The sequence below is a fragment of the Mus caroli genome, chromosome 10 (assembly GCF_900094665.2).
Source record: "Mus caroli chromosome 10, CAROLI_EIJ_v1.1, whole genome shotgun sequence".
Classification (NCBI taxonomy): domain Eukaryota; kingdom Metazoa; phylum Chordata; class Mammalia; order Rodentia; family Muridae; genus Mus; species Mus caroli.
The window spans coordinates 16,566,404-16,582,030 of record NC_034579.1 but is presented as its reverse complement, the minus strand read 5'-3'; the positions used below and the strand labels follow the sequence as shown (position 1 = coordinate 16,582,030).

The window sequence follows — 15,627 nt, the reverse complement described above, 5'->3', positions numbered from 1 at the left end:
AGTCTCTAAATCCTGCGGCGGGGGTCGTGGGTAGCTGACGGTACCCCGGTGCTGGTCCAGCCGGAAGAGGCCTGTGGTCCTACTCAGGCCGTTTTTCTGCTTCCCTAACTAATGCAGTCTCTGGTCCCGCGTGCAATTGGATTGGAGCAGAAGCTGTGTTCCACTCTCCAGAAGTCAGCCTTGCTCTCTTTAACTCTTTCTCTCTCTCTCTTCATCTTTTTTGTTTTGTTTTGTTTTATTGGATATTTTATGTATTTACATTTCAAATGTTATCCCCTTTCCTGGTTTCCCCTCTGGAACCCCCCCCCGAACCTATGAGGATCCCCTGTTTCTATGAGGATGCCCCTCTCCCACCCACCCATTCCCACCTCACCGCCCTGGCTTCCCCCTACACTGGGGAATTAGCTTTTGGGCTAATAGCCATTCAGTGAGTGAATCAGTGAGTGAATACCATGTGTGTTCTTTTGTGGCTGGGTTACCTCACTCAGGATGATATTTTCTAGTTCTATCCATTTGTCTAAGAATTTCATGAAGTCATTGTTTTTAATAGCTGAGTAGTACTCAATTGTGTAAATGTATCACATTTTCTGTATCCATTTCTCTGTTGATGGACACCCGGGTTCTTTCCAGCTTCTGGATATTATAAATAAGGCTGCTATGAACATAGTGGAGCATGTGCTCTTGTTATATGTTGGAGCATCTTCAGTGACCTCTTACTTGGCTGGCCCCAGCTGTTGGTTGGATCATGGGGGACTCTGGAGTCCAACTGCCTCATATCTCTATAAAACTTTTTGGACTTTGGTTTTTGCTTATATAAAAGGCAAATAACAATGTGCACAGGTAGATCCTTTGTCTGGAGTATATGAGGGCCTAGGTGCAATCTCCAATATTGCCAAAACATAAAAAGGTTGAAAAGCAGTGCTGCTTACAGGGGTTAATCAGCCAATCAACACAATGAGCAGAGTCCTGGTAAATGGTGATCACCCCATGAGGCTAATGAGCATTATTATTCCACGCTGTCTTTATTTCTCATAATTATCCAGGGATATTGAATTGCTGTGCTAGCCTAGGGCAAAAATCAGCACTCCGTTTTCATCTCCTTATCTAAGCTTGGTTATTATGAATCATAGAGAGAAGAAACATCACAGAACTGAATACCACTTCAATTATATTTGCAATTCCAATGGTAAATATTGAAAATGACCGTTACTTCTAATTTTTCATTACATTTTCACCTGTTATAAATTAAAGTGTGCAGAGCAAATTTTCATACCTACAATCACACAACCATTGAAATGTTCTGAAGGGGCTAGGGTGGAGCAATGAAGGTTTATTGGTTCAAATTACAAGTAAGGGTATCCTTAAAAGCCACATGGAAACAGCCATTATTTTGTAGCCAACTAAATCCTTTGTTAAACTAAATTAAATATGAGAGGTTTGTGTTCTTATTTTGTGTTTGTGTTTGAGTTTGTGTTCTTATTCGTAATACTAATGGCCACTTAAAGTCAAAATTCTATTTAATAGTCACAGAAGGGAATTTTCTTTTGTCTCCAGATTACGATTTTGTTGTGATAATAGCCACTTAAGATTTATTACTACAAAGCCCAGATCACAGCATGCTGCCATTTGAATTCCAGGCGCAGGTTTATAGGAATTAAGATTGATCACTGTAGACTTAACAAAACCCCATATAGGGAGAAACTTCTCAGAAACCAAGGGTTTGTAAGAAGATCAACAGAGTATCAGGTATCCTCTGGGCCTGGTAGTGGGGCAATGCTTTCTAGGCTTTCGTAAGAAAGACCACTGGATTTCCTCCGGAGATTTCAGAGTTTAGGTGAACTTAAATTGTGAACACTGTGAAAACATTTAATGCCTGCTTGCCCAGACATATACCTAAACAAGGACGAAAATATTCAGGATGGCCAGCCTAATTTCTAGATGAAGACCCCCATACTTCATCCTGCTTCCAGGGTCCATTTCCCATAAAACTAGCAAGGTAGAAATGCTAGCAAGGTATGTGGTTAATTGCTTTTAAGAAGGTAGGGCTAGGCTCTTATTCCAGGCCAGGATCACACCTTGGTGACCCAGGCTCATGTATGATATCCCACAGTCTTATGCAATGGTGGGTTCAGGAGGCTAGTATCTCTCATTTCTTATCACTATGTGTGTTTAAAGTATCTTGTGCTGTAAAGCAGGTGGACTAAGGAAAGCAGAAGAGAGGGGTAAAGAACAGGGAAATTTTAGCAGGTGGTACTTTACAGAAGTCAGGAAGAAAACACTCTGCCCTGACCCTTTGCTTCGAATGACCACTAGACCAAAGGAGTTCCACGAAGGTCTAATTTGAACTAATCTGAAAGAAAAATCTTTGATTTTTTAATAAGGAAGGATTTCATCAAAAGTGAGGTTTGTGGGTCTGCGATGGAAATATCTGAAGTAAGACTGGCCAACCAGCCACCTAAATACACACGATTCATTTTTAGAAGCATGAATTATGAATGAGCCATTCCGAGCAGACGTTCAGCATGAGCAGAATCGACATGTCACACTGACCCGTCGTTTGGACCAGCATGGTCAATAGTAACGTTACAGGGTAGGAGACAGTGAAGTGAAAGGCACTGCCCTACTTGCTATGCAGATGTAAACTTTCCATCTCTCCATCCTGAAAGTCAGCCAAACTGGGGGCTGCGGAACCTGAGCCAGGGTGGAACCCTTCAAGGCCACAGCACGTGATTTAAGCTCAGAATGAAAATGTTGGCAAAAGGGCGGGGCTTTGCCACATTTGATTAGGAAAAGCCTAGCTTTTAGACATAGACTTCTAAGTTTTAATTACACAAACTCCAAGAACACAGGAGCTCCTTGGGTGCTAACACGGCAGTCACATGATTATTCTCCCACTCCCCACCCCAGCCCTCCCACAACATCCCCCAGAATTATGTTACTCGGTTTTGCTTACAGTTTCACATTCTGAATTTCAGCTCTCACCTCCTCATAGCTGAAATAAGTGGGTCACGACCACCTCACTCACTCCCAGTTCATTATTTTCTCTCCCAATGGCTGGTAAAGGCCCAGCCTCAAACTCCAAATTGTTCTCCATACTCATCCCAAAGTAGTTTCCACAGCCTGGATTCCGCTGATGACCAGCTCCGCACCAAAGCGGAGCAGAGTGAGCTCGCAAGGGAGACGGATGAGAGAGGAAGCAAGGAACAACATACAGAGTTTAGATCTCCGGTAACCGCTTTAGATGCTCAGGGTCTGTCTGCACACCCAAACTGAGGCAGGTTGATGCTCAGAAGTGAAGACTGAGAGGACATTCGTTTTGGTCTTGAGTAGGTTTTCTGTAAGTGAGACATGAAAGCTACTGTGCCTCCAATACGGTTCTAAGCCCCCAGTTCTCAATCCTTTCACAGGGGCCGCCCGAGACCGTCAGAAAAAAAAATAGATATTCACATTACAATTCATAACAGCAGCAAAACTACAGCTATGTAGTAACAATGAAAATAATTTGCGGTTGGGGGTTGCCACAACAGGGGGGACTTATTAAAGGGTCCCAGGATTGGGATCCACTGCTCCAAGAGGATGACGGACAAGAAACACATCTCCCGTTCAGACAGGAAAAGTCCTGATTCAAGGACTTACAGAAATACACCATTAACCTGCAGCAGGAGCAGAGCTGACCTGAAAGAATGGCATGTGAACCTGACTCATAGGGAATTTGGCTAGGAGCCAAAAGTAAATGCTCGTGGCTACATACTACCCTAGAATTGCCATTGGATATTTTCCATTTAAAAATAAACTGCAAATATATTACTCATCAAAGCAATTATGTACACTCAATATATTTCCTCCAGATATCCTCTTGTTCAGTTTCCCTACTCTGGTAGGCCAGGACCTTCTTATTTTATACCTCGTCGTCAAGAGTCTTTGCCTCTGATAATGCACAAAGCAGATTCCCTCTGAATGTGGGTCACTCTCCCCAAGGCTTATCTCTGCCCTATGCTCCCTCTTGAGTTTTTTGGTAGCTCTCCCACTCACCTGGCACCCACACAGACATGACCCACCCCACTTCCCACTTCTCTGCCTCTGTTTCCCGCCATGCAGAGTAGGGTTTAACAGGATCTCTCTTGTTTCAGCCTCTACACATTTATTCTGTCGCCCCTCCTTCAAATATCTGTGCTTATACTCAATGTTCTTATTTCCAGATTTTCTTATACTTCAAGGATCAGCCCCATCTCCACCCTTCCTAAAGGCTTCCTTAATACCCCAGGAATCGGCAGGCCTACACATACACAGCACTTAGTGCCCTTTCACCTGTATTATAGTGGGGTTTTTTTTATATAGTTTCTGACATCCCCCAGCCGTATAAAAAATGACCCTCCACTATTCACGAGCTTGCTTAGTTAATAATGTCATTTTAAAAAGCCAGGCTTGGTGACTAGCAGACACAATCTCAGCCTCTCTGAGGCTGAGACAGGACAATTTTCCCAAGTTAAAAAGCCAGTCTGCACTATGTAGTGACTTCTAGGCCAGCCTGAGTGACAGTAAGGTCCTGTCTCAAAAAATGCATGACAATATCACTAACAATTCTTTCGCAATCCAATGTGTGTAATATTGGTTCTGGGTTATATTAGCATATGCTAAAAAAAAAAAAAAAAAAAAAAAAAAAAAAAAAAAAAACCATCAAGCATTCACAGGCTCTAACACCAAGTAGTTTCTCATCCTTGGGTTTGGAGTACAAAGACGTCTCTGAAGGTGTAGCTGGGTTCACCCTGCACCTGTAAAGAAACAGCATAGAGAGGCCAATCAGTGTCTAAAGGGGGAAAAAAAAACATTAATTATAATTGCTTTCTGTGTGGAAAGAATGAAAAGCGAAGCACTTTGGTTTTCTGTTCATAAATCCAAAAGCTACCTACCTGGCTGTCTACATGTGGAGGGCTAGGCTATGTGCAACTCACTCTGAACCCAAGGGGTCAGCAAATGGGAATTTGAAGGGTCCCCTGGTACTCTCACATGGGGGTCCTCTACATAGCAATCAATCACTTTTCTGTCCCTTGGTACCCTGTCCTCAAGTGTCCTCTCCACCTCTGAGTTGGAACCTTGGCCATCAATTCTGTAGTCAAGGTAAAATTACCCTCCATTCCTTTCTTCCTCCCTGGAGCTCATAGAGCACTGTCTCCGGTGTCTTTCTCTAACTTTGTCACTCTTTCTAGGAAAGATTATGCCTCCGTTGTCCTTCCTCGTGTTTGTAAATACATCTTTAATTGCTGTTTTCTTCCTCCAAAGTACTCTAAGCATGGCCATTTTATGCCCGACTCATAGGAGGTTACCACACTTGTGAGCAAACCAGGAGGTGCAGGTAGCACCGTCTAGGGTTGGTTGGCCAGGATGGCCAGGTTAGTTGGATGGTTAGGTTAGTTAGGGTTAGTTGGCTTGCCAGGATGGCACATGACCCCATGTGCTTCCTTGACACAAGCCATGGTCAAGGCGCCACAGAGCATCAACACCTAAGTCTGTGGAAGGGGTACCTGTTTGAACCTGCTTGGCATCAGGAGCGCTTCACAGCAGCCACCTGGGATAACTAGTGAGACCCGGACTTGTTCACTCTTCTGGATGCCATACAAACACAGCATAAGCCATCCATTCCTCCTTCACAAGGATAGACAGATAAGCTTATCCATTGGAGCAACTGCAGCACAAAGCCACCTTTAAAACTGTCAGGGGCACAGAAGATATGAACAAGATGGATCTATCGCCCTTTCTCTGTCATGTGAGTTATGCTAATGCCCGTGAGAACTCACGCTGGATTTGACAGCTAGCTCATCAAATCTATTGCTGTGCTGGAGACTGTAGTGTTCTGATCTCAGGAGTGGAGAGTGAACTTCAGTAAGCATTGCCCCCATCCCAGGTGCCCAGAACATTGCTTTCAGGGCTTGCATTTCAGAAGCATCCTTCACATGCTCTGAGACCACACATACGGCCTTCCAAAAGAACCAATCTAAACCCAAACATCAGATAAGCAATTGAGAGTTCGTAACTGTACACGGAGTACACTTAAATTGTGTAATTAATTATATCTGATGTGGTTGAATGCTAGTTAGGTGATATTTTCACCTAGTCTAGTCTCAATTTTTAGAGTGGTCTGACTAGACATAAATTTCAGCAGGACCTGATTCTCCAGAACAGCAGCTATCATCAAACCATGAGAGCATTTTAGATTTTCAGCTGCTACGCTATCTTTTCATTACTTCCTGGTAACAATATGAAAATAATATTTTTCCTGTTTTGATTTCCTGAGTTCTACATGGGGGTTCACAATCTGATCATCAATTTTTCATATCATTGCTAAGGGCTGACTCAAAGAATCTCACATTCAGTGGCTTCCCTAAAGCTCTCTATCTTACTGCATTGAAGCACCATGACCAAAACTCAAGTTGAAGAGGAAAGGATTTATTTGGCTTACATTTCCAGATCAGAGTCTAGAATAGAAAAACGTCAGAACAGAAATTCAAGCAGGGCAGGAACCTAGAGGCAGGAGCTGATGGTGAGGCTGTGGAGGGGTACTGCTTACTGGCTTGCTTTCCCAGGCTTGCTCAGACTGCTTTCTTACAGAACCCAGGATTGCCAGCCCAGAGATGGATGGCACCACCCACTTTGGGCTGGGCCCTCCCCATTGATCACTAATTGAGAAAATGCCTTACAGCTGGACCTCATGGAGGCATTTTCTCAACTGAGGCTCCTTCCTTTCTGATGACTCTAACTTGTGTCATCTTGACATACAAAACTAGCAAGTACAACTGACCCTTGTCAACTTGACACACAAACATCACTATTAAGCCACAACCCTTGCTTTCTTATTCATCCCCAAGATATCACATTAAAAACAGAACTTGAAAAGTCCCACAATCTATAAATTCAAACACATTAAAAGTTAAATATCGTGCTCGCTTCGGCAGCACATATACTAAAATTGAAACAAAAAAAAGTTAAATATCTTTAAAATATCCAATCTTTCTAGGTCTTTCAGCTGTGAGAGCCTGTAGAAATCAAAATTAGATTAAATACTTTCTTCAAGAGGGAATAACCAGGGCACAGTCACAATCAGAACAGAGCAAAACTAAACTCCAACAGTATAAATAACTCAATGTCTGCGATCTACACATTATCTTCTGGGCTCCTCCAAGGGGCTGGGGTCACTTCTCCAGCTCTGCTGTCTACAGCACACACAGCTTGTTTTCTAGGCTCTGTCTGTCTTCACTCCACTTCTGCTGCTGCTGTTCTTGGTGGTCATCCCATGGTACTGGCATCTCCAGAACACTGCTGCAACTGGACTGCACTTTCACCAATAGCCTCTCATAGACTCTTTACCTAGTATCAAGCCTCAACTGCTCTGTGTGACCCCTTCAGTTCTGGGCCATCAACTGCCACTGAGGCTGCACCTTCACCAATGGCCTCTCATAGCTTCTCAACGTGCCAAGCCTCAGCTGCTCTCCATGACCCCTCATGCCTTCAAAACCAGTACCATCTGGGTGACTCTTATTCATTACCAAGTCCTGTTGCCAGCACAAGGTATAACCCTTGGCCACCTCTAGAACACAGCTTCTCTGTGCTCTCAGAGTAAAACATGTCTCAGAAGATTTCCCCTCAGTGATGTTCTTAATTAATGCTAATCTCTTAGCTCCAGTTAACCAGCACCAATTGTCTCAGAAACACAAAGTATTTACTTCACTAGTCCTGGTATCTTGTTAATCACAGCTGATTCTTCAGTCCCAGTGAACCAGAGTCACAGAATCTTAAATCAAAACAGCAAACAGCCTTGATAGAGTCTTTAATCTTTCCTCTGAAATCTTACATGCCAGGCCTCCATCTTCTGCACAGCGCTCAACATTCTTATCCTCCAAGCTTCCAGAGAACATCGCACTGAGCTCCCAACACTCAATGGCTTTTCTGTCCCAATGTTCCAAAGTCCTTCCACAATCCTCCCCAAAACATGGGCAGGTCTGTTGTTACCCTACTATAATGGTACCAACTTGTCTTAGTTAAGGCTTCTATTGCTGCAACAAAACACCACGACCAAAACCCAGGTTGGAGAGGAACAGGTTTATTTGGCTTACATTTCCAGATCATAGTCCATCATAGGAGGAAGTCAGCATAGAAACTCAAACAGGCTGGAACCTGGAGGCAGGAGCTGATGCAGAGCCCATGGAGGGATGCTGCTCTCTGGCTTCCTTCCTGTGGCTTGCTCAGCCTGCTTTCTTACAGAACCCAGAACTACCAGCTCAGGGATGGCATCATCCATTAAGGGCTGAGCCCTTCTAAATCAATCACTAACTGAGAAAATGCCTTGCTGCTGGGTCTCATGGAGGCATCTTCTCATCTAAAGTTCCTTTCTCTCTGATGACTCTAACTTGTGTCAGGTTAACACAAAAACAGCCAGTATTCTGTCTGTCTGTCTGTCTGTCTGTCTCCCTCCTCCTCTTCCTCGTTCTCCTCCTCCTGCTTAAAAGTTTTATCCAGGCATGTCCATATGTAGCTCTTTCCTGATTTAATAACCAATCCAGCCACTCCTGTCCCACCACTGGACAGCAGCACTGAGGCTCAGCCCACATTTTAACACAGGGAAGTTTGGCTCCACAGGGTGACTGTCTGTCCCTCAGAGCCCAGATGTGAGCTGCCATTCTCCTTCACTTACACAGATTTGCTCAGTCTATTTTGGCCACAGATCAAGTGGGAGAGGTAGGAAAGTTTCTTCTCTGAAGTCCTGAACAATAATTAGAACATGTTTATATATATATATATATATATATATATATATATATATATGACAGTTTCCAAAAATCAGGAGGCATTTAAAGCCCTTAGAGAATTCAACGCTCTGAGCAAATCAATGGGCTAGGTACGACATAAACAAAATGTCTACTATGCAAATGCAAACTGGCTATGGAGATATAGCAAAAGGAATGTTTTTAATTCATCAAGTATGCAATATGTCCTGTTATGCAAATGCAAAATATGACAAAAATTCTTGTTTTATTTTGTTTTGTTTGTTTTTGTCTTTGTTTGGTTTGTTTTTGTTTTGTTTTTGGTTTTTGTTTTTTATTTTTTCTGAGAAAGGGTTTCTCTGAGTAGCCTTGGCTGACTTCGAAGTCTCTCATGTAGACCAGGCTGGCCTTGCCCTCACAGAGATCCACCTGCCACTGCCTCCCAACTGCTTGGATTAAAGGCATGCACCACCACCACCCAGATCTTGACAAAGATTTAAAAAAAAAAAAGTTGAACATCATTACTTAGCCACCAAAGCAGAAGGTGAGAGACAGAACACATGTCTGAAATAAAGAAATGGAAATTCTGGTCACATCTCTGTCAAGGGCCTCCAAGGTATATCCTCTTGGACACTACGTTTTAATCCATCAGAATTCCTTCACGATAAGGAATATGTCTTTCTTCTTCATTTCTAGAAATGTTCTAGGTAAAAATGAGGGATGTGTGTAAAACTTTTCAGCGTCCTCTCTTTACATTAGAGTTTTACACATTTCCCCCCAAAGTAAAACTCCCCAGTTCTAAAACACACCTGACTGAGCTTATCTCACTGTACTACTGTTTCTTGCCAATCTTGATCTCGTGTTAGTGACCTTATGAAGACCTGACTGACACCCAGATTCTGGGAGTACATGGATGAAGGGTGGAAAGTATTTCCAAAATGAACCCCCAAACTGTAGAGCACGCTGTAATTAAACCTCAAGTAGCAACATGGAAGGGACACCAGACACAAAACACACAGAAAATTGGAGTATATGACTTCCTTAGCTATCTTTATAAAGTGTGTGTGTGTGTGTGTGTGTGTGTGTGTGTGTGTGTGTGTGTCTAGGTCCTGTACTTGTAGAGACCAGAGGACAATGCCAGGTATCTTATCCTCTCTCCACGCTTTGAGGCAGGCTTGATATTTTGGCCAGATTGACTGTCCTGCAAATACCCTCAGGTGTTTGCACCCTCTTGTCTTTGCCTCCCCAGGGTGGAATTGCAGATGTGTGCCTTCCACCACACCCAGCCTTGTGCGTGGATGCAAACCCGGGTGCTCACACCTATGCAGCAAGCATTTTACCAACTGAGCTGTCTCCCTGGATTTGTATTTTCTTAAAGCCTTTGCTTGGTTTGGTTTGGGATCCATTTCACTTCTTGTAGATGTGACTTTTGACCTGCTGGTCACCTCCATTGGGGTGTGGCTTCATGTCTAAGCAAGGAGGGTATTTTTCAAGTTGCTAGAAGGCCACTGCCAAGTGTTTCCCACACAAGGCCCTGTTGTGTTTTGTGTGTGTTTTCTGTTTTCTGTTTTCTGTTTTGTTTTCGGCACCTTGTGGACCACTAATTGGAGTTTGCATATTCAACTGCCAAGCAGCAGGCATTCCTTTGAAGTGAGTGGAAGTCACACTTCCCTTCAGAGGCAAGGAAGAGAGAAGGTCAGGTCGGGAAGGGGCAGGGCAGCAGACAATGACCTGAGGATAGAGATGGAACTCATTTCTAGTTCTTTCTCTACAGAGAAAGAAGTTGAAATGCATTCTGATGGGAATGTTTGTTTGTGATTTTTAACCCTAAAAGCTGTGCACTCATTCGGTACCCCATGAAGCTTCACAGCTAAGGCAAATGTGACAGGGCTGGAAATCAGTATGTGAGCTGAGGCCTCTAAGTGCAGAGAGCAGGGGGCAGGGGCAGGAACCAGAGAGTGAATATTCTCTCTATGCAGAGATTCAGCCTGCTTTGCTTGAAAGACAGGGCGTGGCCACACATGTGTGGACAGACAGACATGTGAAATTGCAGCGTGATTTGAGGAAGGATTTAAAAAGCAATACTGAGTGTGTCTCCAGACAGAATCCTGGGAATCTTCCCTCAACCTCAATCCTTAAAGAAAGCTATAGTGCAAAAGTAACTTAGACCCCATAGGTGGAACAGCAATATGAACTAACCAGTACCCCCGGAGCTCGTGTCTCTAGCTGCATATGTAGCAGAAGATGGCCTAGTAGACCATCAAAGGGAAGAGAGACCCTTGGTCTTGCAAAGATTATATGCCCCAGTACAGGGGAATGCCAGGGCCAGGAAGTGGGAGTGGGTGGGTTGGGGAACAGGGAATAGGAGACATTTGGGATAGTATTTGAAATGTAAATGAAGAAAATATCTAATATAAATAAATAAAAACAAAAAACAAAACTAACAAAAATGCAAGTCCAATATAGTTTAATTTTTTAATAGAAGTGTGCGATTTTATAAGCATTCAATCAACGACTAGAAATGTGTTGTCTGTCACAAATGCTTAAAATGAATAGCCAATCAAAACAAACTCTTTCCAAAGAATCATTTCTACCATTTTGGAAGAGTTAGTTCTATAACATGAAGTTACATACATATTGTATATTTGTTCTCTTGCTCTCCTTGTTCCATACCACACACTGAGGATTGAGCCAGGGTCCCCTAAACAGCAGGTCAAAGATCTACCACTTTATAACTTTGTTTTCAACTCATGTGTTAAAAATCACAATATCTTCATCAAGAATCAACACCAAGATTAGTTGTCTTGATAAAAATATCCCAGAAGTTCCACTACCAGCCTTTACATGAAGATGCTGACCTCTCAGCTCATGCCTGTCTGGATGCTGCCATGCTCCTGCCTGAACCTGTGAACCTATCTGACCAGCCATGTGGTTGCCATCCACCGAGAGGAACCGTTCTTCATGCAGTTGTCAAAGCCATAAATTTGAGGATCCTTGGTGCTCCTCCATCCTCTAATTGGCATCTGTTGTGAACCTTGAGCCATAGTGGAAACTCCAGAAGGAAGCGCACCCTTCGTGCCCTCTTGAAATCCGCATGGACACACTGAGAACGCCTATGAAAAGGCCACAGTGATGAAAAGGCAGAGCCAACTACATGAAGCCACCAGCCTTCCTTCGGCCTCCCTTGTCAAAGCATCATTTAGAAATCCTTTTGGGATCCTTTCTCCAAATGTTCTGTGCAGTATGAGTGGGAAGAGCCCTGTAGAGAACAGCTTGAAAGTTAAAGCCAAAAAGAATGTGCCGTCTGCAGAGGTGCACCAGAGTGAAGAAGGACTGACTGTCTAGGAGCTGGGCTATTGTCAAACCTGGAAAGACGAAGGAGAAAATTGCATTCTTTTCAGCCCACCAGTGTAGCAATAGGATAGGCTCTATGAAAATAAAAAGTTCCTGGGATATCGATGGGAGAGACACTAAAAGAAGGAAAAAAATCAAGAGAGCTTAAGAAAGCCAAGGTACAGCTAGAAATGATGAGAGATATCAACAGCCAGTGCTACCAGTGAGCCATTTGCGTGTGGCGTCGAGCACTGTTCTGTGCATTACATGAGTGACAGTGGGGACGGTGTCTGTGCTGCGAGGCCTCCGTCAGTGATACTGATGGGTTGTCTTCCTCGAGCAGAACGCCACTGCTCTGCTAGCTAGCTGCACAAAAAAACCGCACAAATTCGCCTGCCATTGTGAAAATTTCTGACCAGTCCTGGGGTATGTCACCTGCACCTGAGCCCTTCTCTGCTCCAAAAAAACTTGTGAAGAACCCAAGGAAAGAGAAATCCCGAGACTGGCAGATCCCAGGGTGAGCCGGTACGTGTTCCTTGACATGGTAGTCAGGTTGGAGTCTGAGTGCCTGAAGCACCAGGGCCAGCGGGAACCCGGGAACTTGTCAGGGAATAACAGCTTCCGCCGAAATGTAGGCAGGGTGTTGCTCACAAATGATTCCTCAGGCCAGCAACAAAAATGAAGAGGGCTCTGCAGACACACCCAACACTCGGGTGCACCCCTTGCAGCCAATATCTGTGGGTGAAGGACCCTCTGTAACTGAGCATCATTGTGCAAGGGAACAGGCCTGTGATGGCACTTCTCAGAGCTGTCCCTCATTACCAGCCAGTGTGAGCTTCCACAGGGACAGCACAGAGGTAGAGTCACAGAAGTAGAGCCAGGTCAGCAAACAGCTGTGAAGAATTGCAGCAGAGGGCTTTCCTGGTTGTAAGTTAGGCCTTCATGAAGCTTTAACTGAGCAATCCATAAGAAGTCAAGAGGGAGTGAGCGGGAAGAGGAGTACTGAAGTCCATGTGACAGGGAGGCAAAGGACTATGAAAATGCCTGGGCCAACCACCAGGGGTGCTGCCTCACCCGGTACCCTGGGTCTCGGCTCATCTGACTGCCATTGCTTGAGCATTTTAAACTCTGTTTCCCAGCTGTACAAGAAATTAGTTCCGTGGTTTTGTATGGTGGTGCCTCACATTTAACCTATCCAGCTGGGAAGAACTCCTGCCTGTATTCCTCCATCAAGGACATTCAGAGGTCACCAGGCAGTCTCCACAAGGGGGTCCTGAAGTGGTCACAGAGGAGCCAGGCCCCATTCCCCGCACCCACATCAGGTGGCTCACAACCATCTATGACTCCCTTCCTAGGGGATCCAACCCACTCCTCTGGCTTCTGAGGGCACCTTCACATATGTAGTGTAGCCTTAATGGAGTTTGCTCCGCCACAGAGCTCGGGCCACTCAGGGAGGCAGGATGTGGGAGTTTTGACTGCGCTTACCCCACGCCTGCACCGGGCAGGTGACAGGCTATGAGAAGAGGCAGAACAGGGCTCCAGGGGTGGGAGAGCGAAGTCTGAGGTCCCAGCCAGAGCTGGCTCAGGGTTCCCCAAGCCTGCAGGGAGGCCAGGGCTATCTGGTGCTTTATCATAGCAATAGGAAAGTAACTAAGACTTATATTGCATCTTATTTACTTTTTAATTAATTTGTTTAGTTGAAGGGGAAGGCATCTGGTATGAGTGGATCAAATAATAAGTTACAGAAGTCAGTCTTCTCAATCTACCCTGTAAGTCCTGAGAGTTGAACTCCAGTTACCAAGCCTGATAGAAAATGCCTTAACCCACTGAGCCATCCTACCAGCCCAGCACATTATATTTTAAAGAACGAAAGCCTAAAAGACTTAAGGCATTGTTTAAAATGAATGTAAGAAAAAAGCTAAATCTAATTAATAAATATAAGTTTGATATGATATCACGAGTATAATTAAAAGTGAATCAAGTCCTTAAATCTCTTTGGACTAGAAAAGACTGTCACATTTGAATGTCCTTCAGGTAGAAGTGGCTTGTTATTTTATAATATTACCCAGTCAGATTATTAATCTCTATATCTATCCCCCTTGCTTCCAGACCTACATTTTTTATAGCTCATATGATGATGTTAATGTCCAGTAACCAACACTGCAAATCAAACCCTGGGTGACATTTTTTGAGGTTAAGAGCACCAACTGCTCTACCAAAGGTCCTGAGTTCAATTCCCAGCAGCCACATGGTGGCTCACAACCATCTGCAATGGAATCTGATGCCCTCTTCTGGTGTGTCTGAAGACAGCGACAGTGTACTCGTAATAAATAAATCTTCAAAAGGGAAAAGGAAAGGAAAGAAATGCTTTACAAAATATCAATACTTGACTGACATAGGACACTTCAGACGTGCATTTATTCCTGGGGTTGCTTAACGTTTTAAAAAAGAGCTATTCTGTATTCTTTACATTAGTGAAATGAACACTGATAATTGAGACTTGCAATCTGATTACCTTTATTGCATCAACAAATCAGCACATGGTTTGACTTTCCTGCATGACGGTAATCCTTGAGTCCTAAAGATTGAAATGAAAGAAAAATCTAGTCAGTAGAATCAAGCTTTTGGACTTACATAGGAATCAGACCCCAAACTCTTGCCCAAAATGAACAATTGAAATTCCTGTTGTGGTTTTTCAAAGTCTCCACCACCCCCTCAAGGGTTCTGCGTTTTCCACAACTCGGCACTTCCAAACCAAGCCAGAATGAAGAGCCCTGCGATCCCTGTGGTCGGCCATTTCCCAAGTATTCCAAACCCACGCCTGGACCAGGACACTCCAGGAATCTCATCAGAGCCTTGACCCCAGGAGGTTTCTAGCTCCATTTCCAAACCATAGAGGTTTGGAAAAGACCTCTGTGAACCTTCCATCTACCTCCTGCGCATCGACATGGTTAGCGTCAAGCTCTCACCTAAGACAGACCGACATGGTTTACTATACTGCAAAGCTAACGTGCCATGGACAGCATTAGAAACTTGGCTGGGACCAGTCAAGATGGTTCTGTTTAACAACCTAATATATATTAGGTTGTTATATTAGGTTATATTAGGTTGTTATATTAGGTTGCTCATTCCAATATATAAAATATATTGGAATGAGCAATGAAAGCAAAATTACAGAGACTGCCGTGTAGCTTGGCTGTGTCGTTTCTTCAGCAAAGCCCAGCCCTCACCTCAGCATTGCACCAAGCTCAGAACCACTAAAGCAACAGAGAGGTTGGACAAGAGAGTGTAGTTCAGTGGTAAAGCCCCTGCCTGACATTCCCAAGGCCTTGAGTTTGAACCCTAGCACCACAAATGCACAGAGTTACGTAGATTTAAAAACACAGTTAGGTTTAATTTTGTAGTATTAGTGATTTTCATTTTAAAGTCTTAGAAAGGGGAGAGAGAAAGTTCTCTTTGTAATAACTCCATAAACCCCTAAAAATTAGACTACTCTGGGTATAATTGCTAAAATGATATGTAAATGATGTCATTTAAG

At 43.8% G+C, this 15,627-nt stretch overlaps 1 protein-coding gene and 1 pseudogene across 2 annotated transcripts in view; both read left to right on the top strand.

Annotated features, from left to right (window-relative positions):
• Positions 1–15,627, top strand: part of Pde7b (phosphodiesterase 7B) — a 318,247-nt gene that overhangs the window by 185,379 nt on the left and 117,241 nt on the right. The window lies entirely within an intron of this gene.
• LOC110303374 lies at positions 11,337–14,136 on the top strand (annotated as a pseudogene).